General features: G+C 45.7%; 1 protein-coding gene across 2 annotated transcripts in view; it reads right to left on the bottom strand.

Annotated features, from left to right (window-relative positions):
• Window positions 1-27623, bottom strand: part of LOC140411434 (tyrosine-protein kinase Fyn-like) — a 461382-nt gene that overhangs the window by 331113 nt on the left and 102646 nt on the right. Inside the window, exon 2 of one of the 2 annotated variants that reach the window (XM_072500549.1) lies at window positions 22919-22994. The exons of the other annotated variant lie outside the window; for it this stretch is intronic. The gene's annotated coding sequence lies outside the window, so the exon portion shown is untranslated. The remainder of the gene's footprint in view (window positions 1-22918; window positions 22995-27623) is intronic. 2 annotated transcript variants of the gene reach the window in all.

The raw sequence follows: 27623 nt of genomic DNA, 5'->3' as shown, positions 1-27623 counted from the left end.
GGGAGGAGCGGCCTGAGGTTTGTGGGGAGGGGAGGGGGTGGTCGGTGGCCCATTGAAGGTCGTTGACCTTCTTGCGGCATTGGATGCCGGGCTTCCTGGTCACGGTTCCCGAGCTGACGGCCACTGCCACCTCCTCCCAGGCTGCGGTGGCTGCCCTGTGGCTGACCCTCCGTGACCCCTGGGGGAACAGGGCATCTGATCTGGCCTCCACCGCATCTGGCAGTCATCCCAGGTCAGCTGTCACCAAAGTGTGGGGCTGGTCTCCGTGGCGGCATGGCTGCGGGCAGAGTGGGGTTGGCTGCGCAGGAGCAGTTTCAGTGCTGCTGTCACTTGGTAGCGGGGATCCCAAGCAAGTGCGATCCCAGACGAATCAGCCGGCAAACCATGATTAGCAACATGAATCCCGTGGGGCCTCGTTAAGTGGGCCAATTAACTTTTCATAGAGGGTACGGCCTCGCGGGTCGGAGCATCGGGGAGCTCACGGCATTTGCCACTCACAACCACTAGAAACATTTCCATTAAATCGCGCCATACATATGTTTTGAAACTGCAATATACAGGAATTTGATGAGGCGATAATTAGTTGATAGTAGCTATGTTTCACCATATTCATTCCCAATCTTCAAGTCCTGTACTACCAAGTGACTGTTTAAAATTCTATTGTGTGTGGATTAAACAGTGCAACACCAAATTATTCACTGCCATGTTGTTCATGTCTCTTTGTCAATTAAAGTACAAGATGTTAAGAGCATCTGTAGATTTATCCTAATGTCATATAAGCAGTCCAACCTTTAGTCGGGGCGCGCCATGCCGGAAATTGTGGCCGGCTGACCGGAGAATCCGGCCCCGGATTTTCCATATGAATGCAGATAAAGATGATCCCGGAGGTCAAGCAATTGCATTTAGTGAAGACTATAATACATTGCAGCTCACAAAATTTCTATCCCCTAAAGGCTGGGCTGTAATCAGTGCATTAAACGTACAATTTCTCACCCCGTTTACAGCTAAGTTGACATCCTGCAACACATCAGGGTTTTTAAAATCATTTATTGTTGAAAATGGAATGCAACTTCCCCTTTATTCCATTTTTGTTTTTTTGACTGGTTTAACTGGAGATGATTTTTACGAATTATACTGCAGTCATTTCCTCTTAAATTATATTTAGAAATCTTCAAAAACAGGAAGTAATTGGAGGAAGAAATTTCTGTCTCCTCCCTCAAGTCAGCAAAACAGTAAAATGCCCAAATCCAAATTTTAGTTTCAACCGATGCTGAACCGATATGATCCATCAAGTCACCTGTTTTTTCCATAATTAAAAATTGAGACCCATTCAATAGCCTCCAGCCCCTGAGAGACATGTTGCTGACACAAGTTTCAATGCCTAAAGCTAATTGCCAGATTTTTAGAAATCAGGAACTTCGGAAACTGTTTTTTAACTAACTATTCCTGATGATTACCGATCTTCTTGTGGCCACTAACAGCAGCAAGGAGGATTCCTGATGATGGCAGATCACACACTCACTTAGGTCAAAATGTCCTGGCCAGACTGCCCAGTCACAGAACAGCAAGGGTTCCTGTGCAGTCAATTTACAGCAACATCAGCCGCACTTAGCACACTTAAATGAGAGAAGGGCACACTTAGCTCCTTCTCCGAAGTCATGACCTGCAACATAGAAGCAGCTTTCAAATCCCTCGTCTCAGAGAAAGATCAATGACTGTTTTCATTATACTCATGTGCCATGGGTCAGAACTTGTTGCGGACAAGGGAACCAATTTAAAGCAATACAACTAAAAATTGTTCTCAAGGGGTCACATTCCCCCTTAGATGCTCTCTTGCTCTTGATATATTTATTAAGACTTTTACTATTAGCCTTGATAGTCCTCACAATTTACTCATTTCCACATTTCCATTTGTGCATGTCCATGAGTAATGAAGAATTAACATGGGATAAATTTGGATGGGTGGTTACAGGTCTTCCTCAACTCTTCATTTGAACATTCTAGGGATGTTTTTCAATGAATGACAGCGGCTTTATCTTGGCACTTTTTTTTCTTTCTTCAGCGGTGTCTCCCTGAGACTGCACGTCCAGGTCTCCAGTAATTGTGTTGAATAACGGTTGTGAGATAGTGAGCACGAGTGAATTAAGGATCGTCAGGGAAACAGCAAAAGCTTGCGACTTCCCCACAGTGACCTACACATTTCAAGAACACATGAGGAAATCATTCTGGGTATGAATCGACAGGCACCACACTTGACAAGGGTTTTAGGTTTGGACCCCAATGTCGGGGTCAAATGGGGCCTCCCGCCCATAAGACTTAGCTGTGGCCTGGGTCACTCTGAGATCTTGGCACTCCAATCCTGTCCTTCCAATAGCAGCCAGGCCTCCCCTGGGATGCTGCTGACTACAAGAGCTGCTGGCCTCTGATTTGGCGGCATATCTTGCTTGGCGAGACTTCCACCCCTGGGGTCTTGATTCCAGGGGAAGGCCTGCCTTGCCACTGCCTGATTTGCTTGTGGTTCAACAGACCTTCCCGAAAAGAAGCAATGCAGCTCTCTCGTCTGCTCTCCAGCGACAGGTGAGGTCCCTGAGACCTCAACAAGATTCCATCCATTGTGAGGGAAACAGCCACATGGCAATGGCTCTCCATGAATTAGCAACTAGTGGTCAGAGAATGGGCGTGACAAGGCCTCGAACCTAGGGAACCAATTTGGATCCCTCAAACTGGGAAGGAGCTGCAAAGAGGAGATACCCTTTCAGCAACTTTTAGAACTTTTAAAATAAAAAATGGCCATACTGCCAGGCCGGCACCATGGAGGGACTACCCTCTATAGGTTGGCCTGTGGTTGCAGCAATATCCAAGAAGCAGGTTGGAAGGACACCAAAGCCTGCTAAGAGCATTGGCTCCTGAGTTTGCTGCTAAAAAGCTGATTCCAGACAGCTGGCTTAGTTTCCAATGATTCCATTCATGGAGTATCGCTTTTGTTGAAATGATGATACGTTTTTGCAGAAACAAGTCTGAGCATTAAACTGGGGGACAGGAAGTGCAACAGAGAATCTTTTTGGGTAGACAGACAAATGCAATCTGAGATTGAAGGGGCATTTTATAAATTCAATACATTTGGTAACTGTACTCAATGGCGGGGGAGTGGGGGGGGGGGGGCGAGGAGGAATATCACAGGATGAATGGGAAGGAAACAAAAGGAAGCTCAATCCTAAAACCTCAAAAGCTGACCGGTCAGTGAGGATTCCTGCGATGAAGGAAATGGGAAATGGAGCATAAAAGAACTTGAGACATTCTGAAATAGTTTCCTGAGCCCACAAAGGCTTGATAAGCTGTAATGTAAACAAATGAAACTCCGGCTATTACAGGATCAAATATAGGACACAGAGAGGAGAGCCAGGCTCTGTTGGTTTGTATATTTGCTGTCAATCATCTCCTATTGTGATACATGTTAAATTACCAGATGTCCATCTGTTGCTGCAGAAAATGATGGACGTTAGTTTTATTGGTTATATTTCCTGGCAGTTCCAGGTGAGAGGGTCTGGAAGTGTCTACTCTCAAATGTTCTGCCCAGGCACAACCCCCGAGCACAGCCCTGGCACTGACCACATGCACAGCCCCAGGCACTGCCCCATGGCACAGCCCTGGTTCTGACCTCAGGCACTGCCCCAGGCACTTCCCCAGACACTGCCCCATGGCACAGCCCTGGTTCTGACCCCACGGCACTGGCCAAGGCACAGCCCCATGGCACAGCCCTGGTTCTGACCTCAGGCACTGCCCCCAGGCACTCCCCCAGACACTGCCCCATGGCACAGCCCTGGAACTGACCCCCCGGCACTGGCCAAGGCACTGCCCCATGGCAAGAGCCCTGGTTCTGACTTCAGGCACTGCCCCAGGCACTTCCACAGACACTGCCCCATGGCAGAGCCCTGGCACTGCCCCAGGCACAGCCCCATGGCACAGCCCTGGCACTGATCCCAGGCACTGTCCCCAGGCAAGGCTCCATGGCACAGCATTGGTACCGTTCCATGGCACAGCCCTGGCACTGATCCCAGGCACTGCTCCATGGCACAGCCCCGGTATCATTCCATGTCACAGCCCTGGCACTGACCCCAGGCACTGACCCCAGGCACCGCTCCCAGGCACTGCCTGAGACACTGCCCCATGGCACAGCCCCCAGGCACTGCTGCAGGCACTGCCCCTGGCCCCAAGCACTACCCCCTGGCAGTGCCTCTCGCACTGCCAGGGCAGAGTAGTGCAGGCAGTGCTGGGGGATTTGTGTGGGTGGGTGGTGTTCCAAGTTAACCTTTGTGCACTGGGGCGGGCCTTTAACAACGGTGCGCTGATTTTCGAAAAACAAAGTGGTTGGCGGGGCAGGGTGGGCTTTGAGGTCATGGGATCCGCCCCTTGCTGTGCTTTTTTCTATGTCCTGAATGATGCGGCAGAGAAAGCCGCCTTTGGTATCGGCAGCTGCAATGCTGCTTTTCCCACCCACTATTGGCCTTTGCCGAATTTAGGGAAAGCTCTGCCTCAGTTTATTTTTGATGTTGACAAAGATAGGACTGTTACAATTATTTAAGTTGAGTTTTCTGATAAACACAGTAAGAAAATGCAGACGACAAGATTATCATGAGTTTGGATTCTTTGGATAATTCACTGTTGCAAGACAGTTACAGGGATTGTTTGTCCATTTCAAAGGCTCATGACGCATAGGCACTGTGGGCGTCCGCAATTTATGTAAGTCTTTAACACAAGCAATAGAAATACCAGATTCATTCTAAAAATCAATTAGTCCATTGATTTGACAGATCTTGATTTTCTTACATGCATGATGATTAGTGCTTCACAATATTTGGGAGAGGGGGGGGGGGGAATGGTTTGAAGACGATCTCAATGAACAACCCTTTTAAAGGTTACTTAGCTGAAAATTGGCAGTCACTTCTTGGTTTCAATGAATATTTTTCGTTAAAGACCAAGCAATGTTATTAGCACCGAGACAGCCAGGAGCAGTTACTCACTGCCAGAGCTTGAAGGAGTTCAAGTATCAATTGAGGTTATAATAATTTATTCAGGGAATTTTATCAGGCAAATTGTGAGATTTCAGTTTCCGCACATCATTGGTTCAGGATCTTTCCTCCAAGCACAATCCCCTAATTGCATCATCTCAGTTTATTGTTATTCTTCAATCAGCAGATGAGTCCAGAGTAACTTTTCTCGTCTTCCTGTTGATTTGTGTTGGGAAGTGCCTGTCTTCTGGTCATGTCATTAGGAGTAGTGCCAGGGAACCATACACAGGAATATAAAGCATCTTTGATATTATTTCCAACATCACTAAATTACATTCACGCTCTTCCGTCCGTAAATTTACCAAGTGAGGGAGAGGGCTAACAAAAACAAAAATGTTTTTCTGTATGTGTAATTATCTTGTCCACTAGTTCTTTGTCCCCTTCCATTTTGTTCCACACTCTTTCCCACTTTCTTCTTGATCCCTTGTCTACTGGAGGCTTGCTTTGAACTATCTCCAGTCCCCTGCTCGGAATATTACTTACTGTAAACTGACGAATTGTCTTCCGTTTGCAAATATATAACTATATGCTCAAATGTGTGCATCTAGTGATACTCTCAGCATGATAATCATGCTCTCAGAGGCTGAGAATTCTGCAGCGAGTATCTCACTCTTAACTGCCCAAGGCCTGTCCATCATCTATAAGGCACAAGTCAGGAGTGTAATGGAATACTCTCCACTTGCCTGGATGAGTGCAGCTCCAACAACATTCAAGAAGCTCAACACCATCCAGGACAAAGCAGCCCGCTTGATCGGCACCCCTTCTACAAACATTCACTCCCTCCACCACCGACGCACAGTGGCAGCCATGTGTAGCATCTACAAGATGCACTTCAACAACTCACCAAGGCTCCTTCAACAGCACCTTCCAAACCCACAACCTCTACACATAGAAGGAAAAGGGCAGCAGATGCAAAGGAACACCTCTACCTGCAAGTTCCCCTTCAAGTCAACATTTAATTTTCCTGGGAGGGTTTAAACTAGTATGGCAGGGGGGTGGGCACGGGAGCAATAGGTCAGAAGGTGAGAGCATTGAGGGAGAACTAGGGAATAGGGACAGTGTGGCTCTGAGGCAGAGCAGACAGGGAGAAGTTGCTGAACACAGCGGGTCTGGTGGCCTGAAGTGCATATGTTTTAATGCAAGGAGCATTACGGGTAAGGCAGATGAACTTAGAGCTTGGATTAGTACTTGGAACTATGATGTTGTTGCCATTACAGAGACCTGGTTGAGGGAAGGGCAGGATTGGCAGCTAAACGTTCCAGGATTTAGATGTTTCAGGCGGGATAGAGGGGGATGTAAAAGGGGAGGCGGAGTTGCGCTACTTGTTCGGGAGAATATCACAGCTGTACTGCGAGAGGACACCTCAGAGGGCAGTGAGGCTATATGGGTAGAGATCAGGAATAAGAAGGGTGCAGTCACAATGTTGGGGGTATACTACAGGCCTCCCAACAGCCAGCGGGAGATAGAGGAGCAGATAGGTAGACAGATTTTGGAAAAGAGTAAAAACAACAGGGTTGTGGTGATGGGAGACTTCAACTTCCCCAATATTGACTGGGACTCACTTAGTGCCAGGGGCTTAGACGGGGCGGAGTTTGTAAGGAGCATCCAGGAGGGCTTCTTAAAACAATATGTAGACAGTCCAACTAGGGAAGGGGCGGTACTGGACCTGGTATTGGGGAATGAGCCCGGCCAGGTGGTAGATGTTTCAGTAGGGGAGCATTTCGGTAACAGTGACCACAATTCAGTAAGTTTTAAAGTACTGGTGGACAAGGATAAGAGTGGTCCGAGGATGAATGTGCTAAATTGGGGGAAGGCTAATTATAACAATATTAGGCGGGAACTGAAGAACATAGATTGGGGGCGGATGTTTGAGGGCAAATCAACATTTGACATGTGGGAGGCCTTCAAGTGGCAGTTGAAAGGAATACAGGACCGGCATGTTCCTGTGAGGAAGAAAGATAAATACGGCAATTTTCGGGAACCTTGGATGACGAGTGATATTGTAGGCCTCGTCAAAAAGAAAAAGGAGGCATTTGTCAGGGCTAAAAGGCTGGGAACAGACAAAGCCTGCGTGGAATATAAGGAAAGTAGGAAGGAACTTAAGCAAGGAGTCAGGAGGGCTAGAAGGGGTCACGAAAAGTCATTGGCAAATAGGGTTAAGGAAAATCCCAAGGCTTTTTACACGTACATAAAAAGCAAGAGGGTAGCCAGGGAAAGGGTTGGCCCATTGAAGGATAGGCAAGGGAATCTATGTGTGGAGCCAGAGGAAATGGGCGAGGTACTAAATGAATACTTTGCATCAGTATTCACCAAAGAGAAGGAATTGGTAGATGTTGAGTCTGGAGAAGGGGGTGTAGATAGCCTGGGTCACATTGTGATCCAAAAAGACGAGGTGTTGGGTGTCTTAAAAAATATTAAGGTAGATAAGTCCCCAGGGCCTGATGGGATCTACCCTAGAATACTGAAGGAGGCTGGAGAGGAAATTGCTGAGGCCTTGACAGAAATCTTTGGATCCTCACTGTCTTCAGGGGATGTCCAGGAGGACTGGAGAATAGCCAATGTTGTTCCTCTGTTTAAGAAGGGTAGCAAGGATAATCCCGGAACTACAGACCGGTGAGCCTTACTTCAGTGGTAGGGAAATTACTGGAGAGAATTCTTCGAGACAGGATCTACTCCCATTTGGAAGCAAATGGACGTATTAGTGAGAGGCAGCACGGTTTTGTGAAGGGGAGGTCGTGTCTCACTAACTTGATAGAGTTTTTCGAGGAGGTCACTAAGATGATTGATGCAGGTAGGGCAGTAGATGTTGTCTATATGGACTTCAGTAAGGCCTTTGACAAGGTCCCTCATGGTAGACTAGTACAAAAGGTGAAGTCACACGGGATCAGGAGTGAGCTGGCAAGGTGGATACAGAACTGGCTAGGCCATAGAAGGCAGAGAGTAGCAATGGAGGGATGCTTTTCTAATTGGAGGGCTGTGACCAGTGGTGTTCCACAGGGATCAGTGCTGGGACCTTTGCTCTTTGTAGTATATATAAATGATTTGGAGGAAAATGTAACTGGTCTGATTAGTAAGTTTGCAGATGACACAAAGGTTGGTGGAATTGCGGATAGCGATGAGGACTGTCGGAGGATACAGCAGGATTTAGATTGTCTGGAGACTTGGGCGGAGAGATGGCAGATGGAGTTTAATCCGGACAAATGTGAGGTAATGCATTTTGGAAGGTCTAATGCAGGTAGGGAATATACAGTGAATGGTAGAACCCTCAAGAGTATTGAAAGTCAAAGAGATCTAGGAGTACAGGTCCACAGGTCATTGAAAGGGGCAACACAGGTGGAGAAGGTAGTCAAGAAGGCATACGGCATGCTTGCCTTCATTGGCCGGGGCATTGAGTATAAGAATTGGCAAGTCATGTTGCAGCTGTATAGAACCTTAGTTAGGCCACACTTGGAGTATAGTGTTCAATTCTGGTCGCCACACTACCAGAAGGATGTGGAGGCTTTAGAGAGGGTGCAGAAGAGATTTACCAGAATGTTGCCTGGTATGGAGGGCATTAGCTATGAGGAGCGATTGAATAAACTCGGTTTGTTCTCACTGGAACGAAGGAGGTTGAGGGGAGACCTGATAGAGGTATACAAAATTATGAGGGGCATAGACAGAGTGGATAGTCAGAGGCTTTTCCCCAGGGTAGAGGGGTCAATTACTAGGGGGCATAGGTTTAAGGTGAGAGGGGCAAGGTTTAGAGTAGATGTACGAGGCAAGTTTTTTACGCAGAGGGTAGTGGGTGCCTGGAACTCGCTACCGGAGGAGGTAGTGGAAGCAGGGACGATAGGGACATTTAAGGGGCATCTTGACAAATATATGAATAGGATGGGAATAGAAGGATACGGACCCAGGAAGTGTAGAAGATTGTAGTTTAGTCGGGCAGCATGGTCGGCACGGGCTTGGAGGGCCGAAGGGCCTGTTCCTGTGCTGTACATTTCTTTGTTCTTTGTTCATTAAATGTTTTTAAGATAAAATTAGATAGTTTTTTGAAGAACAAAGGGAGTAAGGGTTATGGTGTTCAGGCTGGAAAGTGGAGCTGAGTCCACAAAAGATCAGTCATGATCTTATTGAATGGCGGAGCAGGCTCGAGGGGCCAGATGGCCTACTCCTGCTCCTAGTTCTTATGTTCTTATGTAAGTCACGTGCCATTTGACTTGGAAATATATCGCCGTTCCTTCACTGTCACTGGGTCCAAATTCTGCAATTTCCTCCCTAACGACACTTATAGCATATCAACTGCAACTTTTCAAGAAGGCAGCTCATCCACCTTCTCAAGAGCAATGATGGATCGGCAATAAATGCTGGCTCAGCCAGCGATGTTCTCATCCCCTTGAATGAATAAATTAAAAAATGCAGAGTCAAAAAGAATTTTGTTTTATACACAGCGAGCTGTTGTAGTTTGGAATGTGCTGCCTGAGAGAGAGAAATAAACAGATTCAATTTTAACCTTCAACAGTGAATTAGATAAATACTTGAAACGGAATTATTTTGCAAGAGTGCTGCATATTCGTCATCTGCCTCTTGAAATTAAGGTCCCATGATCAAGGATCTCTAACATTCCTCCCTCAATCAATAGTGTCATGAACAATGTATAATTTTAAGTTAAATTTATATATATTTGCATGATAAGAAAGTTAAAAATGGTTTCGGTTTCATTTGCGTTTTGTTTATGAACCTTGGTGCCTGGGAGTCTGGATAGACTTGTCACCAAGAGGTTTTGGGTCTTTTGGCCTTTTTTGTATGTATACATTTTTTATGAGATCTTACAACACCTTGGGCGTCATTCTCCGTCCCCCGCCGGGTTGGAGAATCGCCGGGGGGCTGCCGTGAATCCCGCCCCCCGCCGGTTGCCAAAGTCTCCGGTACCGGATATTCGGCGGGGGCGGGAATCAGGCCGCGCCGGTTGGCGGGCCCCCCCGCTCAATTCTCCGGCCCGAATGGGCCGAAGTCCCGCCGATAAATTGCCTGTCCCGCCGGCGTGGATTAAACCACCTTTTGAACGGCGGGACAAGGCGGCGTGGGCGGGCTCCGGGGTCCTGGGGGGGGCGCGGGGCGATCTGGCCCCGGGGGGTGCCCCCACGGTGGCCTGGCCCGCGATCGGGGCCCACCGATCCGCGGGCGGGCCTGTGCCGTGGGGGCACTCTTTCCCTTCCGCTTCCCCCACGGTCTCCACCATGGCAGAGGCGGAAGAGACTCCCTCCACTGCGCATGCGTGGGAAACTGTCAGCGGCCGCTGACGCTCCCGCGCATGCACCGCCCCGATATGTCATTTCCGCGCCAGCTGGCGGGGCAACAAAGGCCGTTTCCGCCAGCTGGCGGGGTGGAAATCCCTCCGGCGTCGGCCTAGCCCCTCAATGTTGGGGCTCGGCCCCCAAAGATGCGGAACATTCCGCACCTTTGGGGCGGCTCGATGCCCGTCTGATTGGCGCCGTTTTGGGCGCCAGTCGGCAGACATTGCGCCGTTTGGGGAGAATTTCGCCCCTGAAGTGAAAGAGATGGGTTAAAAAGGATTGTACATTTGGTGATTTTGGAAACAAAACCAAGTAGAAAAGCTTTACTGTTGCCTCGTGACAGTGATCCAGGGACACAAGGAAAGAAAAGACAGGAGTTGAGACAGAAGGAGTTCAGTGTGTGTCAGAGAAAGAAGACAGGGATTTGAAGCCATCTAAGAAGTAAAACTGCAAGACTAGTGGAACAATAGTTAACTGAATAATCAGTTATAGGACTCGGCAAAGTGAACAGTTTTGCAAAGGTGCTGCTGGAAGACTGAGTTTAGGGAATATATTTGTTTGCTCTACAGTTAAGGTTTTAGGAAGATACAGGTAGTTTCAAAGGATTCATATTTGTATTGGTAAACGTTAGAAATAAGGTGTCATGATATTCAGATAAACATCATGGTGCAAACACACATACACACTGATGGACAGATCAACGGACCAATCAACACACACGCAACATCACAGTCAATCACAAGCAAGAGCACACACACTATAAAACGGGGAACACCAGAGTTCCTGCTCATTCCAGCAGGAGACAGCTCAGGGCACAGAGCTCACAGCAAGCCACTCAGACATACACCATGTGCTGAGTGACTCTCTAAGATAGTGTAAGGGCTGGGTCCACAGGTTAAAGGGTAAAGAACGAACCACAGTCATAAGTTTACAGATGTTGTTATTGATAGTAATAAAACAGAGTTGTACCATCTGCAACACGACATAAGGTATAGTTTTACGTGGGTTTAATTTCATGTTTCTATGCCTGGAAGGGTAAAACTTGTAGTTAGATTCATGCTGGACAAAGATGTTTGTGTAGGGATGGTCAAATTCCAACTGTGTTTTTATTGGGCTGATTGGCGTGAAGAATAAATAGTAGTAGCAGGGCCAGTGCTTGGCAATAGGAGTCTACCTTCCTTTGTTCTTAGTTTTAACTGGAAGCCAGAGCAGTTGGGGCGAGGTCAGTGAGGGGTTAACAGCTCTTAACTCTGCCAGGAAAAGCTGGACAGGACAAGAGAGTTGCAAAGATGCAGGCTTTCTGAGGAACAAGATACAATCCAGATAACCGTGGAATTGGAATACAATGACTGTCTAAAAAAGTCTGGAGTTAAGCAAACAGAGACAAAGGTATTGTTCACAATAATTCAAGGAGGAGTAAACAAAGTGTTTTGAATTAAAGAAACAATTGTAGTAACTAGGTTTAAAGTGGGACAGCATACTTCAGAGGCAGATAAAACGTTGGATGTCATTTGAAATGAAATGAAAATCGCTTATTGTCACAAGTAGGCTTGAAATGAAGTTACTGTGAAAAGCCCCTAGTCGCCACATTCCAGTGCCTGTTCGGGGAGGCTGGTACGGGAATTAAACCATGCTGCTGGCCTGCCTTGGTCTGCTTTAAAAGCCAGCTCTTTAGCCCTGTGCTAAACCAGCCCCATACAGTTTGGGAATCGAGAGTTAAAGTAATTGTGAACAGTTTGCACAGCAGTCAAGACCAGGAAATCCTAATGGGGTTGGTATGCAATCCTAGACTGGATTCGTTGTTAAAGTGGAGCAGAAGCTTTGTTTGAGTGATTCATATGTAAAACCTGGACTGGATTTCGGAACGCAAGCCTCAAAGGGGAAGCAATATTATTAGAGAAGATTTTAAAGCGTGTTTGTTGGGAGTGGAGTTTTGAAACTCTCATGTGACAATTACCTGGGGGATTCATAGAATCATAGAATCTCTACAGACTATTTGTCCCATCGAGTCTGCACCATTCCTCCAAAAGAGCATCCTACCTAGGCTCAATCCCCTGCCCTAGCCCTGTAACGACACCTAACCTTTAGCATGGCCAATCCACCTAACCTGCACACATTTGGACAGTGGGAGGAAACTGGAGCACCCGGAGACAACCCACGAAGGCATGGGGAGAATGTGAAAACTCCACACAGACAATCACCCAAGATCAGAATTTAACCTGGATCCAATGCACTATGAGACAGCATTAACCATTGTGCCATCATACTGTCCTGTGGAGAAAACCGCATACACTAACTTTGGATCAGAAGGGAGTGTGTACTTGACCACAGTCACCTTGTGTGCTTAAAAGAGACTTTTTGTGCTAATGACACCATTATTTTGTGATTCATGTTAACCTTTAATTCTGTGAGTATTTGTTAAGCTAAGGGGGGGGGGGTAAAGCAATATTACATTAGAATACAATTTGTTCATGTTTAATAAATGTTATTAAAACTAACTAGCAGTCCCGTGACTCTGTTCCTCCATCTTTTTAAAAAGTAAATTTTATGGTCTTTTGAGCCAGCGTTCCAAACTGGATCTTCCCATCCATCAACTGGGATCGTAACAGAAGAAACTGTAAGTTTAGAGGTATCATGGGAAGAGATACAAGTTAAGTGAGAAGCATCAAGTGAATGCTCAGGAATTTGCTGGAAGGAAACTGCAACTGTGCCAGTCCCAAGCAAAAACCCTTCATGTCAAGCCAATGGTAACTCTTCACTGGTTTATGTGTCTGTAAATATACTGCTGGGGTAAAGGAATAGTGGGAATTTTAATTGTCTTCTTGGGTTTATATTTAGATCTTCCCAACATCTTGTCTGGTGTAATATAGTTCACATTTCGTGTTGAAATAAATATATTATTTTTTGTATTAAAAGTTCATCAGCAGACTCATGTGCATGTGTTCAGTAACTTGCCTCCATGGTTTCTTTAAAACAAAAGTTAGGATCTGTCATGCCAATCTGCATTCAGAAATTTCCTCCACATTCTTTATCGAGGATACAATTAATGCGCTGCTACCTATGGTAGTGAAATCAGTTAAACAGGCACCGTCTGTCGTCGGAAAATATCACATGTCAAGGAACCTAATGTTCTTGTCACTCAATGACTCATTTTAACATAGATTAGATCAATGCATCCAAGCAAATTAAGAAAACAAACTTGGAAAACATTTGGGGGGAAAAAAACTGCAACCCCTTAAGACACTGCAAAAGCATTCAGTTATAATTTACTTATAGGCAAATAAAGCTCATTTAGCGCAAACAAGAGGGTTGATTTTTTTTCTTCCATTTGTTGCTGGGAGTAAAAGCAGTAAATGCGGGAAAAGCTCAGCAGGCTTGGTAGCGTCGGCGATGAGAGAAGCTGAGTTAATGCTTTGAATCCGAAAGACTCTTTTTCAGAGCTGAAGAAAGGGAGAAATCCTTGATTCTCTCCTTGGCTCTGAAGGTGAGTCATATGGACTCAAAGCATTTGAACTCCCACAAGCACTGCCAGACCTGCTGAGATTTTTCAGCATTTTCTATTTTTATTTCCGGTTCCAGCATTCACAGTATTTGCTTTTATTATTATGTTGCTGGGAGCACCTGGTTTCCAAGGTGCACAGGACAGGAGAAGCATGCTGCCGAGCTCACAAAATTATCACTCCTTTACAATTGGTCCTGAAGGGCTGTCCTTCAGGTGGTCTCCATCCACAGTAGGCTTGTGCCTAGACAGAAGCAAGTAAATGAGGGGGAAATTTCCAGTCTCCACCCCCCTCATTGTTTGGGTCGGGTATTATTTAACTGCACCAAATAAGCATCCAGAAAACATGTGGCCATCCCCGAAGTCTCACCTGCTGGATAAACCACAGAGTCTTAGAGCAGACCAAAATGTTCAGGAAGGGGGCAGCACAGTGGTGCAGTGGTTAGCACTGCTGCCTCACGCAGCCGAGGACCTGGGTTCAATTCCGGCCCCAGGTCACTGGATGTAGGGGCTGGAGGAAGTTACAGAGATATGGAGGGATGTAGGGGCTGGAGGAGGTTATAGAGATAGGGAGCGTGCATGGTCACAGAGGCATTTGAAAACAAGTGTGAGATTTTTAAAATCAAGGCAATACTCAATATAATCCAGCGAACAGAGGAATACTGACTGAATGGGATTTGATGCAAGTTAAGATATGGACTACAGACTTCTGGGTGACCTCAAGTTTACAGATGGTCGGAAATGGGAGGCTAACCGGAGCATTGGAATAGTCAAATCCAGAGGCAACAAGATATAGGTTTCACTCTTATTACGGTTAGAAATAGAGTTAAGCCTTTTCATAATGATGCACTGTCCTATTCTGGTTTGACCTAACCAGAATTCTGCTAGTTGACCCGATCACCATCTCAAGTTGCACTAAGAATGTACACTATATACATGGCCAGCACATGTCAATTTTCATCCTTCAAGGCAGCTACATTTAGATTGGCTTGCTACATCATGCATTGGTAACAATGCCTTTGATAACTTCAGAAAATTCAAAGAGCTTCACAGCAAGTACTTTTGAAAAAATTGTTAGCCTAAGATGCCATAATGTATTAAAGGCGCTGGTCACCACTTTTAAACTGCTGGTTTTATCGTAAGGGAGGTTAATTAGGAATCGGAAAATGAATGCTCTACCAGGACTATGGAAGGCTTAGAACAAACAAAAGGAAGGGTGTTCCACTGCTTTGAATGTTCAGTGAGTTATGCCTTTACTTCATTTACACAGGGCTGGAAAATTCCATTTACCAGAAGGCAAAGGGCAAGTTACTATTGGGGCCTAGCGAGCTGATGAACAAAGCACTATAGCAACCAGCAGGCAGAATTTGGTGGAGGCGACAGGGATCTCTGCTGAAGGCTTGGAGCTGTTGTGATGCCCCCACCACCTATGTTCCTGCCATATTAAATTACGGTGTATTAAGTGTCAATCAGGCACTTCAGAGGGCAGTCGCAGGATTATTGGCCCTGGGGGCATAAGCCTATCCCACTGAGAACTGCTGGTCAATCTAAGACTGGCATCTCTTCTGTGCTCAGTAATGCCACCAGGAAAACTGGTTGCTGCCGGTATGACATCCATCCAAGGCCTTCCAACGAGAGACTCCCCCAAAAGAGTTTGATTGGTGAATACCAGCGGTTGCAAGACGAGATCCTTTAATTTTTTTAAAATAAATTTAGAGTACCCAATTCATTTTTTCCAATTAAGGGGCAACTTAGCGTAGTTAAGTGAGGGGGAAACTCACTTAATTTTAATGGCTGTGGGCCAAGTTTGGTGGGGGGAAGGTACTGGGGTGAAGTGGGGGAGGGGTTCATGCTCCACCCGGTCTATACGCTGTGCTGGAAAAGCACTAACCTGCTGGATCTGACAGCTACTGCCACCTTGTGGTGGGTATTTCCCGAGGCTGTCTAGGCACAATCCACCTATGCTGCACATTTTTGGGTTGTGGGGTTGAAACTCATGCAAACACGGGGAGAATGTGCAAACTCCACATGGGCAATGACCCAGGGCCGGGGTCGAACCTGGGACCCCGGTGACGTGAGGCAGCACTCCGCCACCGTGCTGCCATGAGATCCTTTATTAAGCATTCATTGCTCAACAGGCTACAAGCAGTCCGGTGCATCATGGCCATGAAGGAATTGCACTACAAACTGCCTCAATTGGTGATGTGGTGGGGAGGCTGTCCATGAACATTCCCACCACCGACTTAATCAGGGTGGAGACGGAAAGGCAGTGGGGTCCCAGGGTCCCCACCAGATTAAATGCCCACCTGGCAATGAATGCACTCCTGAAGAGAACATTAAATTCTCCCCGCAGTTAGCAGTGCAGTTCCTTCATCGCCATTAACTCAGATTCATGTCTTTGCTTTCTTGATGCATCTGACTGCATGTAACCAGTTGGGCCTTCTCCCAAATCTAAATGTCCAGAAGGCATTTGACAAATTTCACCTGAAGGGTTATTGATTTAGCTCAACACTTGGGTAATAAGGGTAAATCTTGGATATAAATAAGAAACAAAAACAAAGTTTTGATAGAGATCATGCGGAAAAATAATATAGGTGCCTGAAACAACATGACAATGAAAGAGGTATAAAGTCGGGTTTTCTGTTTTAACTCCAGTGTTTGGAAAGTGCAGGGGTTTATCAATAAAATTAAAGATGTAACTAAGTGACAACCTGTTGTGAAAATGACGAGGTATTATATTATAAGCAATCTGTATCACCAATTTTGTATTCCGAAAAATTCTCAATAATAATAATAATATTCAGAATTTTTCTGAATAAAAAAAATTGGTGAGACAGATTGCACCAAAATTGAAAAGGAACAAAGAGGCTTGCACGGAATATTGAGACAGCAATCACAAGATATTTATACAAGACAAGTGATGCAAAGACCATGGGGGAAACTGATCCCAGAGAAACATCTGGCAGGATAGAAGGCGTGTGTCTACAGAAACACTTAGATAAACCAGAGACCAGGAAAAAGCAGACACTGAAGGAAAGGAAAGCAGGCAAATCTACAATGAGGTGCTCACACATAAATGCTGGAGAGGTCATCAAATCGATATAGAAGGGAAAATGTTTTGACATATATGAAGAGATAACATGAATGTAAGAACACAACAATTATTTTAAAAGGAGATATCAAATGAACCAAATACAAATTGGACAACCCCAAGAAGTTTAGCGTCAGTGTGGATAAATATAATGCAAGACTAATTAATGACTCAGTGTGTAGGTGAAACCACAAGAGGAACAATGGTTCTTCATCTTGAACTAATATTCATAAATTACCATATGTAAAGAAAATGGAAGCTGTGGAGCACCAAGAATCAGTGGCCATGGAATGATAGGTTTAGAATGAACTGGCATTCAGATTTAGGGCTTGAGTGTTGGGCTGGAAAGCCAGTGGTATGCCGCAACTAGGGATCACTGGGGATGATCCTTGGCAGCAAAGAAGATTTGAGGTCAGAGGGGGCTGGAGGACAACAAGAGTTTTCATGGTGGATGGGCAAGAGAAGAAATTTCACTGAAGGGAAGTGAGAAGATCATGGATAGGCGAAAGTAGATCACACGGCATTGGAAAATGGAGCTGACTGGGAGAGAAAAGTGATCACAACAGGTTAGTTTGGTGGGGGGAAGGTACTGGGGTGAAGTGGGGGAGGGGTTCATGCTCCACCCGGTCTATACGCTGTGCTGGAAAAGTACTAACCTGCTGGATCTGGCAGCTACTGCCACCTTGTGGTGGGTATTTCCCGAGGCTGGAAACTTGGCCCACAGCCATTAAAATCAAGTTGATGATTAAATGAGGTAGACAACCTCGTCTCAATATTATAGACATTAATTCACCTCTGGAGAGTGTGTTGCTCAGCAAATCTGCTGCAGTTATACAGGAAGGATGTGTGTTCACACAGATTGGGGTTGGGGTTCCCATTTATTAAAATCTAACCAACTCTTTCCCAGCCAATTGGAGATTAAAATCCCCTAAATGTACAATTATATCAAAACATCACACCTATCAACTTTGAGACCAAAACGGACATTGAAACATTTGTGCTCAGAAAATCAGCTCATTTAATCTGCTGCTCCAAAACGCTGAGGTTTGGGAAGTGTGAAATATGGTTAAAGACACAATGCACAAGAGTTTTTACTGACTCTTTGAGTGTTGCGTGTGACGTATTCTATCTTCACAGATACCAATTGTATACGTGTTGTAGGTGAAGAAATGAAACTCACAAAAGGCAAAAACCACAATTGGAAATGTTGTGATGGTAATCCACACAAGGTTCAACTAAAGTCAATCCACTTGTTTAAAACGTGATGTCAACATTTATAAAACATATACTCTCCTGCAATAAAATAACTTGGCCATACTTAATCCAGGTTCAACATTTCAAACCAAGAAACATGGGCTGGATTCTCTGCTCCCCGACGCTGAAATCGCGTTCGACGATGGGATGGAGAATCTGTTTTTGCGGCGAAATCGGGAGTGGCGGCGGTTTTTAAATTCTCTCCCCCCCCCCCCCCCCCCCCCCGATCAGAGAATCCATTTTGCTGCCAAGGCCTGCCCCGCGATGCTCCGTCCCCGACTGGCCGAATTCCTGAAAGCGTGGACCTCTCACGGTCCCACCGTCCGGGATCCTTGCGTGGCAGCTGTGGACTCAGCAGGGGCCGATTGGCGGGCAGGGGGGCTTCATTCGCGCTGGGAGCAATGTGTGTGGACGGCCCCGGGTGCGCGAGCAGTCGATGCGGGGCACTATTTTGCCGGTCCAGGTCCTTGGGCTGAGTCCACCATGGAGCATGGCGCGGCCGCTGCAGGTCGACACTGTCCGCATGTGTGGTCTCTGACCCGGAAGTGCTGAGGGCCGTTTTAGCAGCTAGAGCTGCGAACACTATGATGGCTGCCTGCTAGCCCCCAGCAAAACGGGAAATCTGTGGCCTTTTGACGCCAGTTTTCCTGATGGCATGGGGACTTAGTCCCAAAAATGGAGAATCCAGCCCCATGACTTGATGGCCTCCTTCTGCACTGCAGGGATTATTTGGACAAACATCCTGACACTGGAATATTTTCTGCCCAGCACTTAGTATCTTAGTAACTTGCAACCGCCTTGAAATGGTTGGAAAGGCCACAATGAAAACGTGGGCCCGACTGAGACAACACTTCGGGCTAACTAAGATGTCCCACATGGCTCCCATCTGCGGCAATCACAAATTCCCCCCAGCCATGCTAGACACTACCTTTAGGAAATGGAGACGGGACGGGGGCACACTGACAGTTAGGGACTTCTACGTAGGGCACAGACTGGCGACACTGGATGAACTGACGGAGGAGTGGGAACTGCTGACAGGACAGGAAATGAGACACCTGCAAATAAAGCACTTCCTCCGCAAAGAGACAGTAGGTTGCCCAGGGGACCCAGAAACTACACTATTAGAGGACCTGATAAACACAGATAGTAAAGAAGGGGGACTATGTGGGAAAATGTATGGATAGCTACTGGACAGAGCCCGAACACCATTGGATGAGACCAGACGGAAATGGGAGGACAAACTGGGGACAGAAGAGGCGTGTGGATTCTGGAACGAAGCACTGAGCAGGGCCAACTCCACCTCCTCCTGCGCAAGGTTTAGCCTCATGCCGTTCTAAATGGTGCACAGAGCACACCTGGCCAGAACCTGAATAACCATGTTCTTCCCGGAGGTGGAGGACAAATGTGAGCGGTGCCAGAGGGGCCCGGCCAACCACATCCACATGTTCTGGGCTTGTCCCAAACTTGCTGGGTTCTGGACAGCCTTCTCCGAGGCAATGTCCAAGATTGTGGGGGTGAGGGTGAAGCCATGCCCAATAGTGGCAATCTTCGGGGTATCAGAGCAGCCAGAGTTACACATGGGGAAGGGAGCCAACGCCCTTGCTTTCGCTTTCCTAATCGCACACCGGAGAATCCTGCTCGGCTGGCGATCGGCAGCACCACCCACAGCTGCAGACTGGCTCGCTGACCTTTCAGAATTTCTCCACCTGGAGAAGATTAAGTACACCATCCGAGGGTCGGAGGAAGGTTTCCTAAACACAGGTCGTCGGCCTGTTCCAAAACTTGTTCGAGGCCAACAACAACAAGTAAGATGGGGAAATGGGAAAGACAGAAAGAAAAGAGAAAAGAAAAGGGGAAATAAAGACAGGGGGAACCATAGGAATGTGCAACCGGGGGGTGGGGGAGGGAGGGAGAGGAGAAAAGACTGGAAAGACACAAAAGGGACAACATGGGAGAATGGGGGCAAACCTCCCCACCAATCATCGGGGAAACACAGCCGAAGTTGACGGGGGAAGAAAAGAAAGGGGGGGGAGAGGAAGGGCAGAAAAAGGAGTTGGGACACAAGGGCAGGTGAGGGGGGCAGGAAGGGACCACAAGCTGCGCCAGAGGACGGCAGAATGTGAATAGGACAAATGAAGCGAAGGACAAGACAAACCTTTCTGTATAATACAGTAAATAAACATGGCTAACAATGTATATAACTGTTTATAAATATTGAAAATGCCAATAATAAGAGTTAAAAAGAAAGAAATGGTTGGATAAGAACAACAGGAAAAAAAATCCCAACAATACAGTCAAAAGTTACAAAGTTGCTTCTGAAGAGCCAAACAAGTCCAATAAAGAAATACAATTCTACTTCATTTTAAGAATAAATTGGTGCACGGATGTGAAAACATCATGGTCAATTTAGCATCCGTAGGCCCAATGAGAATGTGGTGGGTAACATATTGTGGCAGAAGACTGAGCGACTGGTGGCTCAATCTCACCAGCTAGTTTTTGACATGCTGCCACATGTTTTACATCTGTACAAGTCATGGAGAGGTAGTGGTGGGATAGTGGTATTGTCGCTGGACTAGTAAACCAGTGACCCAGTATAATGATTTAGGGACCTGGGTTCGAATCCCACATCGATAGGTGATAGAATTTAAACTCAATAAAATATCTGGAATTAAATGTCTAATGATGACCATGAAACCATTATCAATTGTCGTAAAAACTCATCTGGTTCACTAATGTCCTTTGGTGAAAGAAATCTGCTGTCCTTACCTGGTCTGGCCTACATGTGGCTCCAGACCCACAGTAATGTGGTTGACTCTTAATTGCCCCTCAAGGACAATTAGGGATGGGCAGAAAATGCTGGCACAGCCTGTGACGCCGATGCCCAATGAATAGAAAATAAATGGTGGAAAAACCGGATGCAGGAACAGAGGTGGAAGTGGGTTGCTAACGTCAGTTAAATTGTGTTTAGGTTTTCTTAAGGGTTAGAAGGAGCAGAATAGTGCTGGATTCGGGTCTGTTTTATTGAAATGTGGCCCAGGTGTCAAAATGGCCTTGGGATTCATGTCTGAAAGCTGGGCAAGCCAGCGGGCTGCTCACCATGCCTTCTTCCAGCTAATACGGGCACTGATCAACTTCTCTTCCTGTTATGATTCGCAATTCACTTGACAAAATGTGGCAGCAAAGAAGACAGTTAATTGGCAGACATAGAAACACAGCAACTGAAAGCTGCCCATTGTGTGTGTCATGAATGGGATAACACTGCCAATCACTAATAAAATGCCTTTTCACTGCTCAGAAGTCACATGCATTGCCCAGCTCATTCTCCTTTTCATTTCCAAACACAGCAACTAATTATAATTACCAGATCATAACATCCAAGTTAAAAGATTGCTTTATTTATAAGTAAATTAATTGGGGGCAATATTTTCAAGATGTCATTGGTATAAATATTTTTTTAAAATACCAGTAATCAGTCCACAGGAATTGAAAATATTTTCCGTCAAACCTTTTTTTATGTTTTACTGCTCAATTATACACAAGTCTTTTGGAAAAACAAACCTTCTGAGTGTAATAATCCTCACAAGACCCATAGGGATGACCTGATTTATCTCCCTGTGGGGCTCGCGGAATGCAAGCTCCCCCACTGATGGGTGGAGGCCTATCAGCCCTTCATTCATAGAATTGCATTCATAGAATCAACCCTTTAAAAGCTGGCCTGGATTAGGACCGGCATGATCCGGATTGGGACCGGCATGATCGGCAGTGCTGGTTGCGACCTGTGTGCCATACGTCGCATTGCGGCCTCTTCTCTTGAATATAAGTAAACCTCCGTTTGAATCACCTTCTTGAATCTCCTGAGCTTTTATACTGAGGCCTCCTGATGAACTTGTATTTTGAATGAGACAATCACCATGAGGGTTTCAAACATCAATTTCAGAAACTGAAACACAGCTAAGATTGAATTCCGAGTTTAAATACTGAACCAGTGCTGAGAAGCTATGGCAGTGCCAATATCCAAAAGAAGCTCTTAATGTCACATTCATTTATCTCAAGACATTAGCCATCCATCTTCCTTTCAGTCCACTGTGTCAGTCATTCTAGAGATTTCCTCCATTTTGAGACATTTCCACAGATCCACAGTTTAAGCAGCTGATGGTCCAACAGCAAAACCTTCCCAGTGACAAATATGAAACAAAGGGTGTTAAAGTATGAAGTTTTGTGTTTTAATTAGGTGAAAATAAATGCTTCAGGTATTTATTTCTCATTGTAAGAGTGACTTCACTGCAATGTCACTGCCGATATTAAACAGTAAAGATCGCTTCAGACTGAAGACCAGCAATTCACACAAAAGATTTCTCTGTTAAAAAATCAGAACATCCAAATCTGTTTCACATGCAGGAGACTTCAAAACTTTGGTCTTTTAAAAATACCAGGGGCAAAATTTTGCAAGGGTTGGTGAGTAGATGATTTTATTTTTTCATAACAAACGTTTTCTTTAATGATCCCAAAGACGTCTATTTTTCCAGGACATTTCCTGATTTCACAAAGAACTAAATGCAATAAGATGCACTATTTCAACATCTATTTCATTCACCACTCCTACTGATGCTTGCGATAGATATTCAGGAGAACATCTCCTTATGGTTGCATCCATTTATTCTCTCAGCATTAATAGATCATAGCATCATCATGAACTGTTAATAGGTTTACACCTGAAAGGTTAACTCACCTGGTTCTCTCTGCAGCTGCTGACTGGCCTTCTGAACCTTTCCAGCACTTTTGGGCTGATGCAGTTAAGGAGCAAGCTGAAAAGACATTAACCCAAGACCCCATCACTCAATGCTTCAATCTTTCAATTTCAATCTTTACTTCATAATTAAACCAGTTGAAGATTCTCTGTGAGTTCAAGCAGTGGTTGGAGCGGTAAACTTCTCATTTAAAAGCCCTTCCAAATTCCTGTGAACTGTCCTACACTTTTTCAACCAATGGACAAAATAATCCGAACTCTGTGTAATGGTTCCTATATTTGTTTTTTGTTAACTTATGTTTCCTGGCTCTACTACTGTGGTTACAAAATTAATTGCAGAGGCCTGATTTTCACACCAGACCAGGAGAGAAATGAGTGGAAGCCCTTGGGAGATTTAAACTTCTGGGCCACATCTGCATAGGCCACCGCCCCCAACCCAGCTGCTGACTAACCGGCCTAAGAGGGATCTGGATGGCAATTAGGCCATTTGGAGACTGAAATGAATGGACCCCATCACTCAGGGAGCAGTACTCTTTTCTGGCTCTTTTTAAAATTAATTTACAGGATGTGGACGCCATTGGCTGAACCTGCATTTATTGTCCATCCTTAACTGCCCCTCCAGAGGGCATTTGAGAGTAACCACATTGCTGTGTATCTGGATTCACATGTAGGCCAGACCAGGTAAGGATGGCAGAATTCCTTCACTAAAGGACATTAATGAACCAGATGGGTTTTTATAACAATCGGCAATGGTTTCATCACGCGACTTTATTTTTTTAAAATTTAGAGTACCCAATTTTTTTTTTTTACAATTAAGGGGCAATTTAGCGAGGCCAATCCTCCCAGCACATCTTTGGGTTGTGGGGTCGAAACCCACGCAAACACGGGGAGAATGTGCAAACTCCACACGGACAGTGACCCAGAGCCGGGATCGAACCTGGGACCTCAGCGCCGTGAGGCAGCAGTGCTTCCCACTGAGCCACCGTGCTGCCCTCATCGCGTGACTTTTAATTGAATTCAAATTTCATCATCCGCCTTGGTGGGATTTGAACCCAGATCCTGGATCTTTCCCTGGATCTCAGGATTACTAATCGAGTAACAATACCACTACGTTACTGCCTCCCCACAGAAACCAGCTCTTCTTGCCACCTGATTGGCCATTGAAGAAACCACAATCTCCAGTAAAATCTGAGGTCTGACCCTGATACCCTAATCAAAACCATTTGTTAATTTATTCATGGATGTGAGTATCACTGGCAAAGCCAACATTCATTGCCCATCCATCCCTAATTGTCCTTGAGAAGGTGGTGGTTTGTCATCTACTGAACACAACTGAGTCATTGCTGGATCACTTCAGAAGACTGTTAAGTGTTAACCATATTGCTGTGAGTCAAGTTATAGTGAGCCGGTGTCCATCAACACCACCCCCCGCCTGTTCAGAAGAGCAACCCGCCCATGGAGACACATCTAAATCAATGTGGATTTGTAACGGGAAGTTCTGACTAAAATCCGCCCTTAAATATCAAAATACATTTACACAGATAAGAACGGGGCACCAATTTGCAGTAGAGCAAACAGTGAACAAATTAACTCAATTACAAAGCCATTCTCAATGAGAAAACAGTGGCGCATTCATTGTATTTCCCACCACTGAAGTTTAAAGATCTTTTTATTCATTCAGATCCTGCTACATCCCTCTCCACCAACTCCAAGCCTATACAATAACTCCAAAATAATTTTCCAAATTCCTTTCTAATGAAGAATGGCTGTATTGATTCTCCCACACACAATTCTCAAATGCAAAAATGTTAGATGCAGTTCCCCTGATCTCTGGATCTTCCAGTTGCTGTGCTAATTTTGTACAGCCGGCGTGAATATGCATTCAGCAGACATTTATATTTCTGTAACAAAGAGTCACTCAACAACTTTATCCATTACTTCCCACCAATTGGTTCCCATGTGGTGGCTGGGTGTTATGCAGTAACCCGATAGTCTCATTTACACTGGACATTTAGAGAACTGAGTCCAACTGAGAATACCAACATCAAGTTTACAGAATAAGCCCATCGGTATAGCAGTAAAACCTCCTGAAGCTCAGGGGTGCTGTCATTTTGATGACAGACCACTCTTGTATTGTCAACAACAATCCAATTAGGCAGCAAACTGTCAAGTGGACAGCACACTGTTCTGTGTGTTGAAGGTACAAGTAGTGTTTGTTTCTGTATTGGGGTGAATAAATAGCTGAATTTAAAGGGAATCTAGATAAATGCTTGATGGAGAAATCAGAATGATCTGCTGATCGGGTGAGATGAAGCAGGGTGGCAGGAGGTTTGTGTGAAGCATAAACACTGACAGGAGCAAGTGGGCTGAATGGCAGACTTCTGTGGTATAAATTCTGTGCAATTCTGTGCCGCACTAAAGGCTGCTGTATAAGATAAAGGCGCACGGCGTTACGGATAATCTATTAGTATGGATAGACGATTGGTCGGCATGGTAGCACAGTGGTTAGCACTGTTGCTTCATAGTGCCTGGGACCCGGGTTCAATTCCCGGCTTGGGGCGCGGTCTGCACTTTCTCCCCGTGTCTGCGTGGAATTCCTTCGGTTGCTCCGGTTTCCTCCCACAGTTCAAAGAAGTGTGGGTTGTTGTGTTATGTACTCTGGGATAACACAGGCTGCAACTGGATGCAGCTTTAATCAAAAAATACTCCAGACTTTGAAGTTAGTTCAGTCTGATTTATTGAACCAGTAGCACAGTTAGCACAGTTCTCTATGAGTTTGACTCTCTGCTAACCTAAGTGTGGTTACTCTGTCTGACTGAACCAGACTAGCTCTTAGCCGCGTGCTGGAGGTGTGATACTGTACATTCACCCTGACTCACTCTGTAGATGTTCATCAGTGGAAAGAGGCGGAGTGTGAGTGCCTCGTGCCTTTTATAGTGAGATACCACCCCTAAGTATCCTGCCTGCTCATTGGTCATGTCCTGTTCTCTGTGTTCATTAGCTGCCTGTCTGTATATCATTATCTGCATGTCTGCATATCATGACATCTCCCTTTTTAAAAAATGTTTTGTTGGCACATGGGAAAATACTTACATGTGGTGGCATATATTAACATATTTACACGCAGTGGCATATGTGAACGTATTTACATGTGAAGATAGCTGTCTAATGTGAGAAAACAGAACATAGCAAACAAAACAAATGTTCATAAGTCCAGTCTCTGGGGCTTGCGTCTGATCCTTGTCGACCGCCGGAGAGGTGGTGGTGGGGACGACAGCGCCTTGACAGGCGGGATGGAAGCCTGACTGGGAGCCTCGTAGTTCGAGGTGTCAGGAGGTGGCAAAACAATGGACGGAAACGGAGAAGAAAGCGGTTGCGGGCAGGCAAATTTGCGCAGTGCTCGTCTGTTTCGTCGCACAACAAAACCATCAGCCATACGTACAACATACGAGCGGGGCGCAGCCTGTCGAACAACGACAGCGGGAGCAGACCATCCATGATACGGTATCTTGATCCTGACAGTGTCTGCCGGACATAACATCTAGAGATCTAGGTGTACAGGTCCACAGGTCACTGAAAGGGGCAACACAGGTGGAGAAGGTAGTCAAGAAGGCATACGGCATGCTTGCCTTCATTGGCCGGGGCATTGAGTATAAGAATTGGCAAGTCATGTTGCAGCTGTATAGAACCTTAGTTAGGCCACACTTGGAGTATAGTGTTCAATTCTGGTCGCCACACTACCAGAAGGATGTGGAGGCTTTAGAGAGGGCGAAGAAGAGATTTACCAGAATGTTGCCTGGTATGGAGGGCATTAGCTAGGAGGAGGGATTGAATAAACTAAGCTTTAACCAAAAGATACTCCAGACCTTGAAGTTAGTTCAATCTGATTTATTGAACCAATAGCACAGTTAGCACAGTTCTCTATGAGTTAGACTCTCTGCTAACCTAAGTGTGGTTACTCTGTCTGACTGAACCAGACTAGCTCTTAGCGGCGTGCTGGAGGTGTGATACTATAAATACACCCTGACTCACTCTGTAGATGTTCATCAGTGGAAAGAGGCGGAGTGTGAGTGCCTCGTGCCTTTTATACTGAGATACCACCCCTGAGTGTCCTGCCTGCTCATTGATCATGTCCTGTTCTCTGTGTTCATTAGCCCTGTCTGTGCCTTTCTGTATATCATTATCTGCATGTCTGCATATCATGACACGGGTTAGGTGGATTGGTCTCGCTAAATTGCAAAGCAGTGTCCAAACATTAGGTGGGGTTGCTGGGTCACGGGTTAGGGTGGTGGTGGGGGCTTAGGTAGTGTGCTCTTTCAGGGGCCAGTGCAGACTCGATGGGCCGAATGGCCTGCTTCTGCACTGTGAATTCTACGATGCTCTGACAGAAAGCAAAGAGTGGGTATAAATGGATAAATGGGTGTTTTTCTGGCTGGCGTTCAGTGGCTAGTGGTGTGCCTCAGGGATCAGTATTGGGTCCGTAATTGTTTACAATTTACACAATATGATCTGGAGTTGGGGGCCAAGTGTAACGTGTCAAAGTTCGCTTATGGCACTAAGTTGAGTGGCAGAGCCAAGTATGTGGAGGACACTGAAAGTCTGCAGAAGGATAATAATAATAATCTTTATTGTCACAAGTAGGCTTACATTAACACTGCAATTAAGTTACTGTGAAAAGCCCTTAGTC

Source organism: Scyliorhinus torazame, chromosome 1 (assembly GCF_047496885.1).
Source record: "Scyliorhinus torazame isolate Kashiwa2021f chromosome 1, sScyTor2.1, whole genome shotgun sequence".
Lineage (NCBI taxonomy): Eukaryota > Metazoa > Chordata > Chondrichthyes > Carcharhiniformes > Scyliorhinidae > Scyliorhinus > Scyliorhinus torazame.
Note: the sequence above shows the minus strand (reverse complement) of the source record. Positions and strands in the feature narration are given on the sequence as shown.